The 8656-nt window shown below is 41.8% G+C and overlaps 1 protein-coding gene across 1 annotated transcript in view; it reads right to left on the bottom strand.

Moving 5' to 3' along the window:
- Window positions 1-3189: 3189 nt before the first annotated feature.
- The window catches only part of ZNF652 (zinc finger protein 652), a 63613-nt gene continuing 58146 nt past the window's right edge, over window positions 3190-8656 (bottom strand). The window contains exon 9 of the mRNA XM_019638734.1: window positions 3190-6731. The gene's annotated coding sequence lies outside the window, so the exon portion shown is untranslated. The remainder of the gene's footprint in view (window positions 6732-8656) is intronic.

The raw sequence follows: 8656 nt of genomic DNA, 5'->3' as shown, positions 1-8656 counted from the left end.
AAGACTACTGGGGCTGGAGAGCCCACTTCCAAGTTCACTCACATGGTTGCTGGCAGACTGCGGTTCTTGGTCATGTTCTCCACAGGTTGCCTGTTTTCATGATGTGGCAGCTGGTGATTGGTGAGACCATGCCCAAGAGTCTTTTTGTAACTAATCTTGGAAGTGACAGCACATCACTTCTGTCATATTCTATTCCTTACAAGCAAGTCACGGACTCCAGCCCAACTAAAGGGGAGAGGATGTGAATAACAGGAGCTGAAGATCATTGGGGCCATCTTAGAGTTGCCTGTCACAAATGTTCCTGACAAAGACTGAGCTGACATTTTACCTGCATTACTTTATTTAATCCTCACAATAACTTTAAGGGAGTCGCTATTAATATCCTCGTTTTCAGATGTGGAAACAGGCTCAGAGTGGTTCAATAACTTGCTCATGGCCATACAAATTACCGTGTAGGAGAGAGATCAAGCCCAGTTTTGTCTGTGAACAAACCTGTGCGTTTCTAACTCCTTTATTCCACCGTCTCCCTCAACATCTTGGGAAGCCTCAAAATTGTTGCAAAATATTGAAGCTAAACAGGGTGCCACTATGCTTATGTGAGGGGTCTGAGGGACCTGTCAGAGGGCTCTACAATCAGGCATTTCCTAATTCAGAAAGTTCAGGAATAAGGCTGGGAACGCAGAAGAGCAGGCCAGGAGACTGGTGGAGGGGAATTCTGAGATGGTTGTTATTGGTGAAATCAGCTGTGGATATGAGGAAGCCCTCCCTCCTTTCCAGTTCGTAGCTGCTAAGTATGGATTGGAAATAGAGGTGGCATGGACCTAGAAATAAGTCAGCTAAAACTATTATTCAGTTATGATAAAAAAAAGTTAAGCTTTTTGCCTACGAGACTGTGCAGTTCCAAGCTCTTAGTAACTGTGAGATCTAAATCTGAGGGCTGTTCCAAGTTATCTACTGCTGGTTAACAAACCACCACACGTCGTAGTGGCATATCACAATAACTTATTTCTGGTAATTCTTTGGGTTGGCTGGGCAGTTATTCTGCTGGTGTCACCTGGGCTCCTAGCCTAACCATGCATTTAGTTGGAGTGTCGGCTGAGCTGAAGGGCCCGAGATGTCCTCACCCACGTCTGGAGCCTTGGCAGGGACAGCTGGGACCTCTCCACACAGTCTCTCGTCATTCAGTGCTCTAGCCTGAACCTCCTTAGTCGGCAGTCATGTTTCAAGAAGATAAAGGCAGGAGCTGCAAGATATCTTGAGGCCTAGGCTCCAGAACTCACACATCATTTCTGCGACATGCTCTTGGTCAGCAGTCACAAGCCCAGCCTGGATTCTAGGGAATTGAGCATGGCCACGCCTCTTACTGGAAACTTGATACGAGGAGCAAGGGCACTCTGCAAAAGGGTGTGGACAACAAGGGGGTGTGAGTCATGGAGGGTCATTATTATTACTGTTACCATGGAGACCTTGAGAAGGGAGTTTATGCTTCAATTGCAAGGAAGTAGTTCTAGTTACGTTGGTACTGGCAGGGGGTTGGTTACAGGCCCATGAGAAAGGGCTGCAATGGGGCTGAGATTTGAACTGTCCCCACCGCAGGCGCTGGAATGGGCAGTGGCGAGTCTGTGCAGGGAGCTGCAGACCTCAGGCCCAGTCAGCAACTTCTGTTTGCTGCAACACATAAGACTTCAGACGTTGGGAGATCCGGTTCAAACAACCTGATTCTATACAAAAGGGAATTCGGGCTCCTGTGGGAATACAGTAACACACATAACACACACACTGCTTTAGAACAGGGTTCCTCTGAGTGCAGGCAGGGCTTCTTAGCAGGTCTTCAAATTCATTTAGAAGTTCATGATCAGCATTTAAAAAATAGGATGGCAAAGGATAAAGGGGGACAAGTATGAGGTGACAGAAGGAGATTTGACTTTGGGTGGTGAACACACAATGCAATATACAGATAATGTACTATAGAATTGTACACTTGCAACCTATATAATTTTATTAACCAATGTCACCCCAATAAATGTAATAAAATTTTCAAAAGAGAATAGGAAACATCAAATGCAGCACATACAAAGGTGTTTTTCTTGACTTTCTAATTCAGTTATATAAATAAGCTCATAGGTATGTATGTACATCGGATAGCCAAATGGAAAAATACATGTCTTACTATGGGTTTCAAAGTTTGAAAGCCACGGATTTAGTATATATTGGGTTGAGAGGACTATCTATTTGATATTAATAAAAAAATGTGTTAACATAAATGTCTAGTCAGAGTTACAAGATGATAGAGAATAAGAATGGTAATTCTATAATTTGGGCAGTTTTGTTCCGTTCTAAGGGGTTTTAAACACAGGGAACCTTGAACACTAAGATTTCCTTTCTATATGCTTAACTTCCTCGTGGGAATCCTTAGAACAAAATAGGGTGGGTCCTGAGCTGGAAAGGCTTGTGACGGAAAAATAACTGATCTTCCGGTTGGCTACCCTTTCGGTAATAGCTCTGAGGGCAAGCCTCACTCACACGGATCTCACCACCTGACATTTTATTAGGTAATGATTTGTTCACTGTTCCCCTGGAACATGGAACATGTGATTCCTGACAGCAGGGCTCTGTCTGGTTCCCTGCTGAACACGACTAGATCAGTGCCCAGCACACAGTAGGCAGGCAACAAACATTTGTGCAATCAACGAACGCGCGGAGGGGTGGATGGGGATAGGGCGGGAAGGGGAGCCTCCTTCTAAGTGCCACATTTTATAATCATCGCTGTTCACTGAATGTACTTTGTAAGTTGTTTCCATCTGTGCTTATTTTTCTTAAAACCGGTTCAGAACCCAATCATGATGCTTTTTTCAAATACTGTTTTCTAGGATATGTTCAGATTATTGCTCAGCTGGACTGGGCAGTGTTACTGAAACCAAGCAGCACGGAGCCAGGCAGCAGCAAAAAAAGAGAGCACTGATCACTTTGGCCAGCAGCCTTGAAAACACGCTCTCCTTCAGAGAAAGGTCAGCAAGGTTTTGGGCTGGACAGCCTATTAGTGGAACTAGAGACAACTGATAATAGCAGATCCGGATTGTTCATTTTACAGAAAAAAGGCAAGTCATTGAGCAAGGAGACCTCAAAATGTTGACAACGGAGGATGAGGAAGAAATGAAGTGAAGAAAGACACACAACGGATATGGCTACTTTTTTTTTTTTTTTTACTTTGAACATTAGCATTAAGTTGGTTACCGTACACATCCAAAGGCCCAGCATCTTGGAAATATCATGAAGTGGCACACCTTGTACCAGAGTCTCACAAGAATAAAATAGACAATGCTACATCAAGTGGTTAAAAATACACAAAAAAGTAGTTTTAACAGTCTATAAATTTTTTATACTTAAAATCATGATTGAGTTGAACTAAAAAAGTGCATTTCAATTGCTAAAAAAATAATATTGGTATAGTTAACAGCAGGGGGGAAATCAGTACACGGAGGGATCTGACAGGATGCTAGAAAAAAGGTGACCCAGGGGAGCTGGGCTAGTGCGGAGAGTCAGGAGGGGAGCTGTGCTACCTCACTGCGGGTCCTTGGGGCCAGGCAGCTCTCCTTTCCCTAGTATCTTTCCCACCGTAAGGGATCCTGTCCTACCTACCTGTCACACCCCCAAGTGAAAGACTCTTCTAAACTTCTTTGCAGCATGAAAAGTACCTGCCCTACAGGAGTCAACTTGACCTTCAATTGCGTCTTGGCAGAGGTAGGAGAGGGACACTGCCCCCTTCCGGACTTGACACAAGTACCCCAGCCACACGGCCTTAATCCTTATGACTTGGCAGGCAGAACAGGGACCAAGCAGCTTCTGTTTTGTCAAACTCCTTTGGACAAATGTTCAACATTCAACAACAAGCTTTGTAAACCTAACACTAAACAATTCCTGGCAAGCAAACTGGATATTCTTTTCTATAAGAAATCAGGAAAAGTGCAAGTGATTTCAGTACTACTGGGGAAAACAAAAATAAAACAAACAAGTTATACCTGGCCACCTGTTACCTAAACCAATCACAGCTTCAGTTTCATCTTTTTTTTTTTTTTTTGTCAAATGTTGGAGTTACAGGTGGACACCTCTCTCTACCTCTATCGCTCAGGGTCCGACTTGGCTGGGGAAAAGAAGCCAGGCAGATATCTGTTAGGAAGGCCATTCCAGGTGCAAATGCCTCCTGGCTCTACAGGAAAATGGTTCCAGTCTGGTGCTTCCCCTTAGCTGACCACCGACCTGCTTATTGTGAAGGTGATGCTTCAAGGAGCAGAAACAAAACTCGTGGTCAGAGAGCTGATGAGGGTCAGGAGCCCTAAGGCAAGTGACAAACTGAATTCTAACCTGGAGGACGACTGGCTGCTGCAGGGGACCTCCCTGACCCCAGGACTTGCTTCCTGGTGTAACAGACAAGCACTGGAGCAGAAAAGTGAGAAGCGTGTCCTCCAGTCACCCCAGCTGCTCTTGTCCTTCTCGGAGACGTGATGGTCCTGCGCTGGTGGTAGGATTCGGAAGAGAGAAGGAGGGTCGCCTTCCTGCTGTGCATTTAGCACACAGTGGGCTCCCCCGTGGGAAAGTCCGGCTTTTCAATCTTGGGGCACCATTATTTTAAAAGGCTAATTAAGGTGCCTGCTCCACAAGGACCTCTGTCTGACCCACACATCAATCTTTGTTTGCATCATGAAGGCTGAGCAACTACTGGACTTAGTAGTAAGGGAAAATGTCTTAAAAAGCAAGATCTATAAATAAGCATTGGGCCAAGAGAGGATATTCTATGACAGACTTAAAAGCGGGACCTTTCTTTAGGCGGCTTAGAATAAAGAAGCTAAAGCACTTTGTTGCTCCCTTGTGGACAAAGCCAGTACTGCTGATGGAAAAGAATCGTACAGCTCACATCAAGAAATGAATAAAATGCATATTCAAACTTCCGGAAGATTGAGATGGACTCATCTGATTTTCAGAGGCTGCATACATATCCATGGGGATACAACTTTAGAAGTTAACACCAAAACGATGCTACACAGTTTTTCTTACTTTTGAAAAACCTAATGAGTTGAATAATCAAGCGCAGACAAGATATTTATTTCTAGGAGGGTTAGGGATTCTAAAAGAGTAAGATGCTTCCCACTGACTTTCAAATGCAACTAAACACAGCTTTGAGTCCTCTGTAGGATATGAGTTGGGGGTCTCTGTCCTTCTGATCACACGGTCCCTTTTACCTGTAACAGGCAGGGAGGAAGCTGTGTTCATTCAGAAGAGCCGAATATTCAGAAAACAACTTGATTCTTTGGCACACCCGGTACAGAGACAGGCTCTTTGGTTGATCAAAACCAACAACACAAGTATCAGATTTCCTTCTCAAGCAAAATTCAGCTTCTGCCCTTTCTTGCCACGTCCCCATTTCCTACATGTCCCCCAAATAGTTTTCAAGTAATTTGTAACACCCCCAATCTCACCAGAGAAGTTCAAATAGAGTAAAAGGAATCTGGAATTAGAAAGCAGAGGGGACACTTCTCAGGGACAAGGGCCCTTTGATACCTGCACGAAATATTTCCTATCACAGAAGACAGGAAACAAGCCAACAGTCTGTCTCCGGGACGTGGCTCCTGCAAGTGTGACCCAGCATGGCTCTCCACTTGTTACTGCCTGTGGCTCCGAAGAGAAACGCCACACATTTCAAAGTGGTCACTTTCGGTAGCCAGTTACTACCTAAAAGAGGCAAACTTCTAGGTCAGTAATAGGGGACTACCAAGGCAAATTAAAGCGACAACTATTTAAAAGAACAAGAAACTCTTGCTACTTATTTCTGTAGAAATCTACCTTTTGCGTTTTGTAACGAGCCTTCCCATTGCAAATAGCCAGTGAAGCCTTCCAATGTCTTGAATGTATTCATTATCAAACATAACCAATTTTCACACTTTTGCACTGTTCCACCAAAACATACCATCGCCAGCCACAAAGGATTAAGGATCGATTAACAGCTGCCTTCTTAAGACTCCCACTTCATGCGGTTCTTGGTTAGTCCCGAAAACCTGAGCGTTAGTATTATTAACTTTAAAAACAGAGGCATGACATTTTAAGTCAACAGGAAAGATTTTAACTAAGGCCAAAAATACTCAACCTAATTGCTTTCCTTCACTTACAAAAAGAAAACAAAAACAAAAGCACAACCCAATCAAATTTCCTCATTTTAAAGAGTTTTCAGTTTTGGAGGAGAACTGAAAGGGAGCAAGAGGCCTGCACACAGCACAGGCTTCGGTTCTGACTGTGAACGATTAGCCAATCGCTAAACTGTTTTATTCATAAGGTGCTCATATCACATGGAGAACACACACTGCAACCCCCTTTTTATTACATCCTTCATATATTATCTATCAATCATATTTTAAAAAATAATTCTATGAGAACAAGTAGAACAGAAAGTAACTGGAAACTTTTGAGCAACAAAAGGATGTCAGAGGCAGTTCAAAAATCAATACAGGGCTTTTGATAAACCCAGAGAGCACTTTTAAATTATTTGACTACCATGAAATTGTGGGCGCAACCTTGCAGAATGTTTCTGGAAGAGAGAGGGCATATAGGAATAGGGCACAGCAACAGCAGCTTTCAGGATCCCTTCATCAGAAAGGGGAGGCATTCAGGAAGACCGGGGTGAGGAAAAGACGCTCAAAGGAGATACTCAGTGACCTTCATTTAAAAGGAACATCTAGTCTCTGGTGAAAGAAAAGAAAATGAAGAGGAAGAGAGGAATAAAAATCTTTCATCGTTAGAGATGCAATATGTGAATAAAATATAAATAAAAGTTAAAAATGTAATCTAAACATGACATGAGGGAACAAAACAGAAATACGTTCAAAATTCTCGTCCAAGGTTTCAGAGCTATTTTGTTGAGCCAAACCAATCGGAATAGGGTGAGTTCCAATACTTGTGGAGAATGAAATAATCAGAGGTAGGATTTAGACCAGGAACAGAATGTTTCAGGATGCTGGCTTTTTGAAGGCACTCAGGAAGAGAGTGAGAGAGACCAAAGCTGCAGTGAGCTAATGGAGGATTAGCAAGAGCTGTATACTCACAGATCTGTCACATGAGAACAAAACAACTCCAGGGACATTGTGACAATACATGTGTTATCGAGTAATACACAGAGGAACAAGGTAGAAAGCCACTTTGTAAGTAGTTTCTTACAACACTATAGCTTCTACTTAGGGAATAAGAAAGAGAAGTCTGTTTTCCAAACAGGCAACTCTGCAAAATAGTTTTGCCTTAAATGAAGAATTTGGTAAATGGTGCATTATCTGGTTCTTTAAACAAATTTACTGAAGCTCAAGCTTCAAAGTTGGGATAACCAAGGAGTGTGATTTTCCTTTGACTCTTGCAAAACCTATCCTCTAAGACAAAAAGATCTGGTCATAAAGTCTATAAAAAGGCTACAGAGTATAAAAGTATAGAACTATGAAAGTGGATATATTGATGGCAACTTTTATGGCTTCCATAGAAAGTGTAGAGAGGACCTCTGGTTTGCTTTAAACGAGGTAGTGTCCAGGGTTGGTAGGTCATCGTTACCTATTATAAGTGCTACAGATGACAGAAGCAGGTTGGCTAGGGCGTTGTTATTGCATAATGATGCCACTATCTCTAATGGCTAATGACCTCTCATTCCTGAAAAAATTATCTTTTGGGAAATTTCCTATCTTGGCGTAGGCAAAGGAAAATTAGAACCCAATATTTACTTGCTCAATTTTGTAGTCTGAAGAATTCCACGTGAGTTGATTTTTGTAATGGTACATAACTGATAAAATTCTTAAATGTAACGTAACCCCTTTTCATTAAATACTTCCCATTCAGTCTAGAACAGCATTGAAATGTTCACCATGTGGATCAGCAATGTAATAAAACCTGTCTCTTCTATACAGTAGCTCAAACAAAAACATTTCTCTAATTTTAGTTTTATTTCTTTTTTTACAATAAAACCCCATCTACCATCTGTGTTTCACTAACTGAAATCTGCAAGATGGGGTAAATATATATACATCTGCAATGGATTTCTATTTTTGCTTGATCATCTCAAAATTTAAAACTTCCTGTGAAATCAAAATTAAACTAAACATACATATCCATTCAACAAACATAAAAACTGAACACATTTTCAAGAAGTAGAAAATTCAAAGTTTACAAGCATCTCTTCAGAATATTTTGCCTTCAGTTAGTATACTAGGGACAATCAAATTATAGGGAGTGTCTAACCACAATGAAAGGTACCTCCAACAAATGTAGCTTTTAAAAAGATGGTACAACTATGGTCATGTCCATGCTCAGTCATTAATTTAGAGTGGTTCATGTAAATGGTAGACTGTAAAAAGCATACGTAACTGATTTGCAAAGGTCGCTTTGAACTACTGTAAAGTTTTATGTGGTGACCTTCCTGCTTGCTAAAAATAAGAATCAAATCACAAATATATGTGTGACATGAAGCCACAGGCCTTTAAACTGTTCATCTTATTTTCTTCATTCAGATGAAAATAATCTAACTATGAGCTTATCTGACTCAGTCTGAGAAAGCAGCAAGCAGCCTTTCATTAAGGCTAAGGAAGAGTTTATATTTGAATGAAAAATCTATGAGAAAAGAACAGGGGTGGGG

The sequence above is a fragment of the Hipposideros armiger genome, unplaced genomic scaffold (genome assembly GCF_001890085.2).
Source record: "Hipposideros armiger isolate ML-2016 unplaced genomic scaffold, ASM189008v1 scaffold_40, whole genome shotgun sequence".
Lineage (NCBI taxonomy): Eukaryota > Metazoa > Chordata > Mammalia > Chiroptera > Hipposideridae > Hipposideros > Hipposideros armiger.
Note: the sequence above shows the minus strand (reverse complement) of the source record. Positions and strands in the feature narration are given on the sequence as shown.